The following is a 13396-nucleotide window of genomic DNA, read 5'->3' as shown; positions in this document are numbered from 1 at the left end:
TTTCTCTTACTACTGAAAAAGTTGGGCTTCATTCAGTGTTCTTCTTAGCCATTCAGATTTCCTCTTCCACGAATTTCCTATTTACAGTGTTCTAAGGGACTCAACCAAATGCTCTTTAGTGACCCAAAGCCCCCCAACATTCCCCAAATGATTTTTTTCTTTCTCACCGGAAACCAATGGGCTCAGTAAGCTGTCCCTGTTATCTCTTTACTTAAATAGACTACAGCAAGATTTATATGCTTCCTCCAAGAGATAAATTTCACGTCTTGGCAACAAACGGAATACATCACGCATGCAAAGATCCTACGAGAAATTTTGTTCAGAATGTGGACCAGCTTGCTGTTCATTGCAGCTGCTAAAGAACAGAGAGGAGGCTGCTTGTTTAATGAGCCTCAGGTGACCAATTGCATTCTGACTAATTGTTACCACTGCCAGTCATTGCCAGCCTAAGAGGGTGCTGGAATAACCATCTCTCACATTCTGAAGCAGACACATAAGTACAGGTAAGGCCCCTAAAACTGTTTGGGGGAAGGGTCCAGGTTTGCTTGGGCACAAGAAAAAGTAAATCTCAAGACGAGGACTGAAATACAAATGGTAAACCTCTGGGTTGAAGGATGTGTTGGGTAGTGACTAAAGAGGAAACTCAATTAAAATTTGAAAGGATCTCAAAGTTTCCACTTTGTTGCCTATTTTAATTAAAAATTAGGCCTGGGGCTTCCCTGGTGGCGCAGGGGTTGAGAGTCCGCCTGCCGATGCAGGGGACACGGGTTCGAGCCCCGGTCCGGGAAGATCCCACATGTCGCGGAGCGGCTGGGCCCGTGAGCCATGGCCGCTGAGCCTGCGCGTCCGGAGCCTGTGCTCCGCGACGGGAGAGGCCACAGCAGTGAAAGGCCCGCGTACCGCAAAAAAAAAAAAAAGGAGAAAAAAAAATTAGGCCTGGCCTGTGGGGGGCAGGTGTTGCTCTGTTTTGGCAAGTGCCCAATATATACGTCCCTTGTCCAGCTTTCTATTGTGTTTCTTGACCTTTACTTACAGAGTGGCAGGAGTTCCTTAAATAATTTATGTGTTATACCTTTGAAAACCGTAGATGTTACAAGTGTGTTCTCCCAATCTAATATCATTTATTATCTTGAATAGAATCTTTAATTTTGATGCAGTCAAATCCATCCATTTCCCATTTTATGGTGTGCAAATCTGGAGTCTTGTGGGAGAAATCTCTTTTGTCCCAAAGTTTTAGAAACATGTTCTCATTCTAAAGTATGTAGTAAATTAAACTCACCACAGACTCCAGGAGTCAAGCGAGGGTCCAAGTGTCTGCTTTGTAAGGGGTAGATTTAGACTGGAGACATGACAGGCCTTTCTTCCGGAATTAAAGATGTCCAGATCTGCAGTGCAGGCTGACTTGATTCACCCCAGCCCCTTCCCGGGTGGAGAAGCTGGAGAATGGGCACCTGAAGTGGCGTGAGTGGCTCTGCTCGAGGGTTCATCCCATGGGTCCCTGGAGCACGTGGCTCATGCACTTGAACACACACAGGACTGGGCAGCAAGTCAGGGCTGTGCTGACCCACTTTGCCGGAAGGGTAACATGGCTGAGCGATTGCCTGCTCGCTCCATTCCCACCAGTCAGACTAGTCGCTTTCCCTTCCATGAGGAGGAACAAGTGACAGGACAGAGAGGGAAGCTGAATGGCTTTTCCAGTACTTCTATCTCCAGTCGAGAAGCAGAAGCCTTTCAGCTTTGGGCTGAGATGGCAACGTGAGGAAGAGAAGGGAAGTGTAACAATTCCTCTCATTAGGTAGTCTGAATATCTTCATATTACAGTTGAAGAGAATGAGGCTCAGAGAGGTTGATAACTTGTCCATGGTCACACAGTAATAGTACAGCCAGAGTTCAAAACTAGCTCTTAATTTCCCCTCTGTGACCCCAAACAGAGGGATGGACTCTGATCCCCTCCATGCTCCATCTTCCTCAAAACATTGCCTCCCAGGATACTGGAGCCTCGGTGGTCACTTGTCACAGTGGCCTGATCTTACTGCTGAGAACCTAGAGAGTAAAGGGACTTGTCTGAAGCTGCCAGCAAATCAGAGGCAGAGGATGTGTGTCTTCCAAACATGTCATGAAGCGTTCTGCCTAATTGCTGGATGCTTTTAGCCTTGAGCTTCCGTTCCAATGAGACCAATGTAAACAACAGAGACCCAACTCAAACTGACTTAAGCAAAGAAATGGAATGTATTGTCTCCCCAAACAGAAACGTCTAAAGGCAGGTCCAGCTCTAGGCACAGCAGGATCCATGCACCTGGATGGTGCCTTTTGAATTTCACGTGCCATCTCTTGGGTCTGCCTTTCACTCTATTAGAGCCATTCTTGGTAAGTTTGACCAAAGAGGACTCACCAGGAGCTCTAAGTGGGCATCCTGGCAGACCAGCGACCCTGGCAGAAAGAGAAGAGTATTTCTCTCTTCCCCTATTCCAGCAGAAATCCTGGAGCAGGCGTTCACAACCTCTAATTGGTTGGGATCGAGTTCCAGAACAACACATGGGGAGGGCGGTAGGAACAGCGACACCTGAATCACAGGGGTTGAGAATGTATAGTGGTGGTTTTCTAAGCTGAAATGGAAAATGAGGTATGGTCACCAGAAGAGGTGGGAATGGATGCTGAGAGGCCAAAAGAGAAAGATGTCAACAAAACTGGCAAATGCAAACTGCAGTCACCTATGTTATTTCTCTGTGACTGCCTCTGCTGTACTCCCAGGCATCTATGCTGCACACACACGGCATGCAAGACACTGGGCTCAGGGTTTTACATACATGACCTCACTCTATCCTCCATGCACTCCTGTGAGGTGGGTACCACCATGAGCCTCATTTTAATGATGAGGATAGCAAAGCTCAGGGAAGCTATATTACTAACTCAAGGTCACATAGCTAGTAAGGGACAGAACCCAAACTCAAACTCAGGAACGCCTCCGCTTAAATTACATACCATTCACCGCTACGTAGACACTGTTGAAATAAGACAGCTAATCCCAGGGAAAGAGGACTGCCTGCATTCGGCGGATAATATAACATAAGGCCTCCCCCCGCCCCACCATTGCCAAATTGTAGAACAGAAAGCACAAATCCATACTTTCATTGCCTATGATTTCTGTCTTGAAATTCTGGATTTCCTCTCCACTCACAGACACTTCCTCCCTTGGAAAAACTGACCACCCACGTGGGAGAGCCGATGTTATAAGGGGACAGCTGTTTGGGGGTTGTCCGTGGCCGGAGACACACTTTGTTTTAAAGCTGAAGAAAAATATTCTCCCCCCAAGCTGCCTGGTTCCAAACTGGCTAAACCACTTTTGTTCAGCCTTTCCAAGCAATTTCATCCCTGGGGTGGAAACAGAGCATAGAATGATTTGGAGCAAAAGGACAATTTGGGGACAGTTATGAGTGAGTGAAAACAGAAGGTTATAATGGATGTTGTCTTTCAACCCTTAACTCCGGCATTTTGTAACCAAGAATTCTGTCCCTCAGGTTTTGGTGGTGGGAACGTAATGCCGAGCAGTTGTCTGGAACTGCTTCTAGATGTTCAATAATTAGAAACAGGGACGCTGACTCAGGAGCGCATCAGTTGGGTTGCAGAGCACCAATTCACATACGAAAAAAAGAAAGAGAAAAAGTATGGAAATGTGCAAAGATGAAAGTTGAACAAAAATGAACCAATATTTCCTATATATTTTTAAAGTGACTTGCAGCTCTCCTTTCAAAATTGAATTGTCGAATGTCTAGAGTAAATTAGTCCTATATGAGGAATGAGCTGGAAGCAAAGTTGAAAATTTTTCAGTAATGACGAGAAGGCAAAATCTTCTATTGGGGGCACATGGTCAGTGCAGGGAGGCGGCGGGGTTTAGGAGAAAGTCAGGTGACACACTAGGATGTTGATTTGTCTGCAAAAATGTATGTTAAAATCTGGTCCAGGATGGGATCAGGCATGTTTCCATTTCCTCAAAGAGCTTTAAAAACTGGAAAACACCCAGCTATTGTCCATGACCTAGACACAGTCTTCCTGGAAGCAGAGGAATGCTTTTTGGGGGGTCCCTTCCAACTCAATGATTCTTCAGGGCCTTTCCACCTTCTCATGGGTGCCACAGCATGGAGCGTGTGGAGAGTCTGTGCACAAGCACTCACTCACACGTACATAGGCACACAGGCACACGCAGAATGTAATCATTTAGGCAGTGCCGCAGGATGCAGTAGAAGAGAGAACGAGAGGCTTCGGTGGAAATAGGAACATTTCCCACAGCGTGGAGCAGGCCTGGCTCGGGTTTTCCACCCATGTAGGAGTGCATCATTTGTAGCAACTGCAGATGTCGCAGCCACTGTTTTCTGTCTGAGTCTGTGCAGGGCAGATGAAACCATGTAACAAGTAGGATGCAGACTCCTGGATCTTTATCTGTCTCGTATGCCACTCTGCTCCGTTCTTAGGAATATTCTGTAAGCAGACACGACCAGAGCTTGGCACACTGCTAGTGCCAAGTGGCCAGAAAGTTCTTTCGGGTTTTTCTGTAACATCTTATGGAAAAACCCAAACAAACTTTTTGGCCAACCCAATATATAACCTACTGTGCAAATGTCTGTTAAGGGAATAAATGACACTTCTCAGAACAGGACTAAGAGCTGGTCTGGGGCCATCCCAAATCTTGAACACAGAGTCGTCTGCATCTCCAGGGAGTACTGAGTGATGGAGTGCTGGAGCCAGGGCAGAGCTGTGGGGGGTGGGCAGAAAAGACTCTACACATTGAAGTCCGGGTGCCCTTTCAGGAGGAGCCACCCAGACCTCTCCTAGGCAGCTGACTGCTGCCTTGTTCAACACCCCTTCTTTGTACCCAAGGGGCTCGCCAGAGCACATGCCCGTTAACAGAGGAGCCAGAAAGACCTAGCCCTGATGCTCAGCCTTAGGGGGGCCTTTGGAGAAGTTTAAGAAATGTAATACTCATCAAACAGCCACTATATGTAGAACAGACGTTCACTCTATGTGAAATTCTATGCCAAGTAACAGGGTGATGCATAAAGTACTATTCTATTTATGAAAAAATAACTGTCTATGGGCTTGTATGGTATAGGTAAATGCATGGAAAAAGAAAGGACGTACATTATTAATGATGGTTACTTCTGGGAGCAGAGTGGAGTTAGAGGTGGTACTAAAGTATACTTTTACTTTATAATCATCTTCTCTACTTCTTTTCACAATGAGCATGTATTTATATATCACTTCTGAAATTCTCCAAGACATTTTTCATTTCTTGTCATTAAATACTTACAAATGTATACATATTTGTTTATTTTCTGTCTCCCTCATGAAGACGTGAAAACTATTTAGGGGATGTGAAGGACCAGAAACATCTATTTTGTTTACCTTTGAACCCCCAGAACCCCAAACAGTTTCTGGTGCACAGTGAGTGTTAAATATGTATTTATTGATTAAATGAATGAATGATTTATAAAATAAAAAAATTCAAAAAACATATGTGCTCCAAATGGAGGGCTTAAGTCTCTGGAACAGAGCCTGGCTTATGCTAAGTAAGTAATGTGTGAATTTAAATTAAACACTTTGGTATAGAAGGCTTGGTGCCTGCTCTTAGAGATTTTAAAATCCAGACATCCACATTTATAAGCACGTTACGAAACAGATTATGACAAGTCTCATAAAGAGGTACAGGCAAAGAGTAAATGGGCTCAGAAAAGGGAGCTGCAGTTTCCAGCAGAGGTAATCAGAGCAGGCTTCATGGAGAAGGTGAGGTCTGAGAAGGACTTGAAAGATGATATCATAGTTCCCGGGTCTGCCATACAAATTACTACAAACTTAGGGCTTAAAACACTAGAAATTAATTTTCTTGCAGTTCTGGAGGCCAGAAGACCCACATCAAGGTGTTGACAGGGCTGTGCTTTCTCCAAAGGCTCCGGGAGACCCCACTCATCGCTCTTCTAGCTGCTTGTGGATGCCTTGACATTTCCTGGCTTGTGGCTGCATCTCTCTGATCTCTGCCTCTGTCTTTACATCACCTTCTCCTCCATGCTTGTCTGTCTAATATTTCTCTGCGTCCCTCTTGCAAGGATACATGTAATTGCATTCAGGGCCCACCCAGACAATCCAAGATAAAGTGCTCCTCTCAAGATTATTATTCATCACTTCTTTTGCCATATAAGGTAATATTCAACGTTCTGGAGATTAGGAAATGGCTATATCTTTGGCGGGGTGGGGGGTGGATTTTTCTACCAAACATGGATGGAGAGGACTTCGCGATGTGGAGGAGAGAAGAAAGGTGTTCTAGGTGGAGAGATCAGTATATACGGGGCTCTGGGAACAGGAAATCACGAGTGATGTTCAAGGACTGGTAGGTGGTTTGTTCATTGTAAACCTAGGTGTGTGAAAGGGAAGAGTGGGCAATCCCATGTCTTAGCACAGTCCACCCTCCATATCTGTGGGTTCCACATCCACAGATTCTACCAACGGTGCATTGAAAATACTGAAAAAATATTCCAGAAAGTTCCAAAAAAGAAAACTTGAATTTGTCCTATGCCAGCAACTATTTACATAATATTTATTTTAGTTATTATAGGTAATCTAGAGATGATTTAAAGTACATGGGAGGACGTGCACAGGTTTTATGCAAATACGATACCATTTTATATAAGAGACTTGAGCATCTTGTCTTTTTATATCTGCGAGCAGTCCTGGAACCAACCCGCCTCGGATATTGAGGAATGACTGTGTACACCCCCAGGAATTTGAAAACAGCGACTCAAGCAAATATGTGTATGCCAGTGTACATTGCAACGTTATTCGCAATAGCCAAAAGGTAGCAACAACTCATGTCCATTGACAAATAAATGAGTAAACGAAACATGGTATATCCATAGAAAGGAGTATTATCTAGCTCTAAGAAGGAATGAAGCTCTGATACATGACTAAAACATGATGAACCTTGAAAATATTGTGCTCAGTGAAAGAAACCAGACACAAAAGGGAAAATACTGTATGTTTCCACACATATGCACTCCCTAGAATAGGCAAATCGATCGAGACAGAAAGATGAGAGATTACAGGGCTGGGGGAATTGGGGGATGGGGAGTTATTCCTTAATTATCATAGAGTTTCTATTTGGGGTGATATCATTTTGGAAACAGTGGTGATGGTTGCACAATATGGTGAATATAATTAATGCCACTGAATTGTACACTTAAAAAATGGTTACAATGTACATACATTTGTCAAGACCAAGAGCGAGCCCTCATGTAAACTGTGGACTCCGGGACACAGAATGGACGTATAATGCTGTGTGGGTGTAGGTTTATCAACTGTAGCAAAGATACCACTTTAGTCGAGGATGTTGATAATGAGGGAGGCTATGAATGTGAGGGAGCAGGGGGTATATGGGATATCTTGGTACCTTCTGCTCAATTTTGTTTGGAACCTAAAATTGCTCTGAAAAATAAAGTCTGTTCTTAAAAGGGTACAATGGCACATTTTATGTTATACAAATTTTACCACAATTAAGAGAAAGAAAAGAAAGGAAAGAGTGGGTCTTATGGGTGAGTGGGATGGGGGCATGCATACCAGGCTGAGGGAATGGAGTGGAAAAGGGGTTCCCTGCCTAGAGGCTTCCTCAGGGTCCACACAGCCATCTCCCCGATGCTGGGAATATCAGGCATGGATGTCTCAGAACTGCATCTCTCCCTGCACTGGAGGGGGCCGCCTTGCCTAGAGGTATGCCCGCTTCCAGATGGCAGACTGTGACCAGTAACTGACTGACGTCTGAACTCTTGTCTTAATTTGAGACCACTCTGCAGAGCCATCCCAGATCCAGAACGCCCCATCAGATCAGCAGAGGCTTCTGTTGCCATCGCATGTGGTCCAGCTTTCCCACTCCCCAACCTCTGGCCCATCCCGCCCTCACTTCCTTACAGGTCTGTCTCCTAAGAGGACTCCCCAGTAAACCTTCTGCATGCATTTCTCCCATTTAAAGCTTTTCAAGAGGACCTAACCTACAACAGGAGCAACTGGGAATTTTGTTTTCGTTTTTAATTTAGGGGTGGCAGCCTGAGAGTTGTAAATTGCGGAGATCATCTTGGCAGAAGCACATAGGATTAGTTGGAAGAGGAGAGAGCAGGGGCAGGAAGGTCACTTGGGATCCCATCAGAGGACCTAAGGACCTGCAGTAGGATGTTGGCAGGAAAAGGGAGAGAACAGGAAAAACAATTAGAGGCAGAATTGGCAGGTGAGGGCGGTTAACTGGATAGAGGCTATAAGGTGACGTTGAGATTCCGAGCCTAAGCCACTGGCGGTGGTGGTTTTGACCATCACGGGGCATGCGGGGCAGGACAAGGATTGCAGTGAGACGATGGTGAGTTTGAGATGCCGATGGGGCATCCTTGTACCCAAGGAAGAAGAGAGGACATGGTAGTTTAAGGTCTCCCCCAGGATGAGAACGGAGGCTCAGGACAGAACTTTGGGGAATTTGCACCTTTGAGGAGAAATAACCAGTGAAAGAGGTGAAGAAAGAGCATATACAGCCAAGGAAGTCCAAAGGGGAAGCTGAGTGAGAGAGTCAGATGCTACAGTGGGAACCAGGATGGCTGTGGCTGTGTCTCTGTATGTGCTTGTGTGCTAGCAATTTTTCTCAAGAAGAACAAAATGGTGTGTCCCTGATTAGAGTGGGACCTGGCTCTTTGTTTTTTTATTGAAGTGTAGCTGATTTACAATGTTGTGTTAATTACTTCTGTATAACAAAGTGATTCAGTTATACATTATTTTTTTAATGTATTCTTTTCCATTATGGTTTATCATAGGAGATTGAGTATACTTCCCTGTGCTATACAGTAGGACCTTGTTGTTTATCCATTCCATGTATACTAGTTTGCGTCTGCTGACCCCAAACTCCCACTCTCTCTCTACCCCCACCCCCACCCCCTTAGTAACCACAAGTCTGTTCTCTATGTCCGTGATTCTGTTTCTGTTTCATAGATAGGTTCATTTGTGTCATACTTTAGATTCCATATATAAGTGATATCATATGGTATTTGTCTTTCTCTCTGTGACTTACTTCACTTATTATAATAATCTCTAGTTGCATCCATGTTGCTGCAAATGGCATTATTTCATTCTTTTTCATGGCTGAGTAGTATTCCATTGTACATATGTACCACATCTTCTTTATTCATTCACCTGTTGATGGACACTTAGGTTGCTTCGATGTCTTGGCTATTGTAAATAGTGCTGCAATGAACACTGGGGTGCATGTATCTTTTGAAAGTATGGTTTTCTCCAGATATATGCCCAGGAGTGGGATTGATAGATCATATGGTAATTCTATTTTTAGTTTTCTGAGGACCCTCCAAACTGCTTTCCACAGTGGCTGCACCAACTTGCAACCTGGTTCTTGAACTCTCATCCCTCAACCACCCTCATCTATTCTCTACTATACTTTACCTATTTGCACCTTCCTGCTTTTGAGGGTTCGTGCAATTTGAAACCCAGATTGCCATCCTTGGTTTGACCCCCTAGAAGCCATTTCAGGCCCCAAAGAAGCCATAAATATATATCCATAAGAACAGGTACCCAGCCCAATCACCACAAACTATAATCCTAAAATATATTACTCTACATATGGAATCTTAAAAAAAAAAAAGGTTCTGATGAACGTAGGGGCAGGACAGGAATAAAGACACAGACGTAGAGAATGGACTTGAGGACACGGGGAGGGGGATGCGTAAGCTGGGACGAAGTGAGAGAGTAGCATTGACCTATATACACTACAGGTATTGAAGAAGTCTAAATGTGATAAAATAGATAGCTAGTGGGAAGCAGCCGCATAGTACAGGGAGATGAGCTCGGTGCTTTGTGACCACCTAGAGGGGTGGGATAGGGAGAGTGGAAGGGAGATGCAAGAGGGAGGGGATATGGGGATATACGTATACATATAGCTGATTCACTTCGTTATACAGCAGAAACTAACACAACGTCGTAAAGCAATTATACTCCAATAAAGATGTAAAAAAATAAGATAAAATTGAAAATATATATATATAGTACTCTAGCTTCTTGTAGAAATATCACCACAAAATGACAATTTATCATTGTTCTTTCTAGACAGGTCCCTTCTGGTGAAACTAATTTGGGAGATACTATTTCATCGTTCAGTGATATTTATACAAAGATCTTGAAAATAAAATATTCTCATCATTTCAGAGCTAGGAAATGCTTGCCTTTCCACACCATCTCTTATACTTTCTCTTATAGAAAACTAAGGACATTGTAATGTATCCTCATTCCTATTTTTTATGTTGTCCATCAGGATGCTTACGGTCAACTGTGGGAACACCTTCCATTTGGTCTTCTGGTACCATCACTCTTCTTATCTCCCCCCCTTCACCCCAGCCTTCTTCAATACCTGTCCCTTGGCCTCCTTCCTTAATAGTTTGATGAGTAAAAATGTCATTTATGGTACATCTCTTCAAATTCTTTTTGGAGGTTGGCAAGATGTAGAAACTAATTGAGTGGGTGATGAAGTGAAGTTTTGGTACCATGATGGGCAGATAACTGTGTTATTTGGGATCTCGGCCTTCGTCAACACTTCTCAAGTCACACCACAGAGGCAGTGGCCAAGATATAGGTGTGGCTTGTGGCACCAGAACTGTGCCCAAAACATGAACCTCCCTGGCACTGTGTAGCATGGAGGAGATGGAGGTTGCATGAGGTTGCTATGCCAACAAGGGGAGCAAAGGCAGGCGATGGATGCCCTAAGCACCTTCAGGCAAGAGAGACTGGCCTCGGAGAGAAAGACCACACTGCTGATACCACCCTGATGTTCCCGGTGTGGCTCGGGAGCCACAGGGAGGGACGTGGGGCCAGGTGAGGCTTTTCCTCTGTTATATTATGCAGCACCGCCTGTGCTGATGATGAAGTAGGTGTTAGCCTTTGGTTGCCTTAATTGGATGGCTCATTCGCCGCATGATCCTACTAGACTCCTAGGAACCAGAATATACTCGCACATCAGAGCAGCCACACACTCTGCCCTCCACTGTGGGGTCTGGTACTAGGGCCGGGCAAGTACCCAGCGGCTGGGCTGCGGCATGTCAGCCGAGAGGCCACCCTGAGCTCTGCCAAGAGGCTGCGGGGAACTGGAGGTCGTCTCTGCTGGCTCTCTGGCACTGCTGTGGTTTCTCCTCCAATGAACCCCACAGCTAATGCCCCGGGTGTCGGCAGGACAGTTGTAAATGCAAGGAGGCCCTGGAGCAGGGCTCTATCGAGAGCCAGATCTGAAGCAGCTTGGAGGTCGGCTGCTAGTTCTGTGTGGGTCAGGAAAACATGGCCTGGAAGATGGGACTTGAGCGTGAGAGTGATGTCCAAGGCAGGAGTGCGAGGACCATCTTCATGATGAAATCTCTCTGGTCCAGAAGCATCACCTACCATGCATGTTTAGGTGCTGTCCCCAGAAAGCCTTGTGCGTACTAACCTTCCTAGCCCCACCAGCTCTTTGTACCCAGAAAAGGAGGCCTTATTCACAATGGTATCGCTTGAGAAGTGGGTTTGGAGCCCCTAGGAACCCACTGCCCCTCTGGAGCCTCTGACTTTGAGTAGCCCCCAGAGTTCTGATGGACCTGTTTCTCGCAGAGGTCTGAGGTGGACTCTGGAAATGGCTGGAACACACTTGACCAAAAACAGACCCCAGCAGTGCTGGTCCGGTGGCCTTTCTGAAATAACAGAAAGGTGTCCTGGAATGATCTAGTCCAATGATACCCAAATCTGCCCATGTATCAAGTCCTTTAAAAAAAAAAAAAAAAAGCCTTTGAAAACTATGTAGTCCCCGTGTGCTGCCCGAGCCACTGAATCATAATCTCTGAGGGTGGCTGGATATTTGTCTGTTTAAAGCTCCCCAGGTGATGCTCATGTGTAGGCCATGTTCAAATCCAAGATGCTTCTTCCACTTCTGGGCAATGGGCCCAGAAAGGTGACTCACCGAGACTGGAGGGGCCAGGCCTGGAGCCCGAGACTTCCAGCACCCAGGCCGGTCTTACATCACCCGTGACTCTCAGGCTGCCCTGGCTGAAGCCTGCACGCCCACCCGCACTGCACCCCCAGGGTCCCCCCCGACCAACCCCCCAACCCCACTCAGTCGCACAGCCGTGCTCTTCCATGGGTTCATGCTGTGCCTGCCCTTTAACCTGCTTTTTAGGAAAAAAAATGTGTTTACTTGTCTCTCTGATTCCCTCATTAAATCATAAAGTCCGTGAGGCCACAGGCCACAACAAATCAAGCTCTAAGTCATTGTTCCAGAACAAGGGCTGAGGACCCCATGGGGTCTGGAGAAATAGAAAAGTTGACTCCCCTCCAGAGGAGGAGACGTCATAGTATCGTGGAGGGGGAATCAGCTTTGGAATCAGTTTCTGAATCTGAGCTTTGAATCCCGGCCTTGCTGAGCTTCAGTTTCCTCAAGTGTAAAATGAGGCTCAGAGGGTTACGGTACCATCACAGGAATTAACGTAGGTGGAAGCACCTGACTTACTAGGTATACAATATGGGTCAGGATAGGCTAGATTTGCTGCTACAACAAAATCTCAGCGCGCAAGACAAGGCTTTGTTTCTCTCACACACTACCTGCTCGAGGAAGGGGTGGTAGATGGTGGGACTCTGTTGATGGTAGGCACTCTGGGACCCAAACTGGCAGGGTCTCCACAACCAGCTCAACATCAAGCTTTGGGGTTCACAGTGGCAGGGAAACAAAACACGGAGAATCACACACGAGCTCTCAAAAGTTCTCCCCTAGAATTAACATACGTCATTCCATTCACATGTCATTGGCCAAAGCCAGCTGCAGAAACACATCTAACGTTGAGGGACATGTGCTCAGAAGGAGAAGAGAATCTGAAACCTTGATGAGCACTAGTAATGCCCACCCCTGTATGGAAGGACTTATTATTGTCCAGGTAGCAGAAAGAGACATGACCACACTGAGGCTAGAGCCCAGCCTCCAGGACTCTCTTCAGAGGCTGAATCTCATTCCTAGCATCATGCAGCTGTCGATGGGCAGTTTTCTGTTGCACGAACTCCTCTCCCTTCTGAGCCATTTGCTTCTCCACTAGTCAAATGCCAAAGAGAAACATTTCCAATGCGTTACCAAAATGTCTGAGCAAATAGAATGAAATTCCACTGTCAAGCCTTCCAGTTCAAGGATTGCTCCATCTTGCAGGGTTCATAACTCCTGTCATATTTCTAAATGGCTTATGCTTGTCAGTAATAGTCCTTCCTCTGTAAACAATGGAATTTGAGGTATGGCTTACAAAAGATATATCGTTTTTCAATACATGCTTTTGACTTGGGGTGTAAGTTTACATTATGGGTCCCTGAGCAG

This window comes from Pseudorca crassidens, chromosome 2 (assembly GCF_039906515.1).
Source record: "Pseudorca crassidens isolate mPseCra1 chromosome 2, mPseCra1.hap1, whole genome shotgun sequence".
Taxonomy (NCBI): domain Eukaryota; kingdom Metazoa; phylum Chordata; class Mammalia; order Artiodactyla; family Delphinidae; genus Pseudorca; species Pseudorca crassidens.
This window is presented reverse-complemented; position numbering follows the sequence as displayed.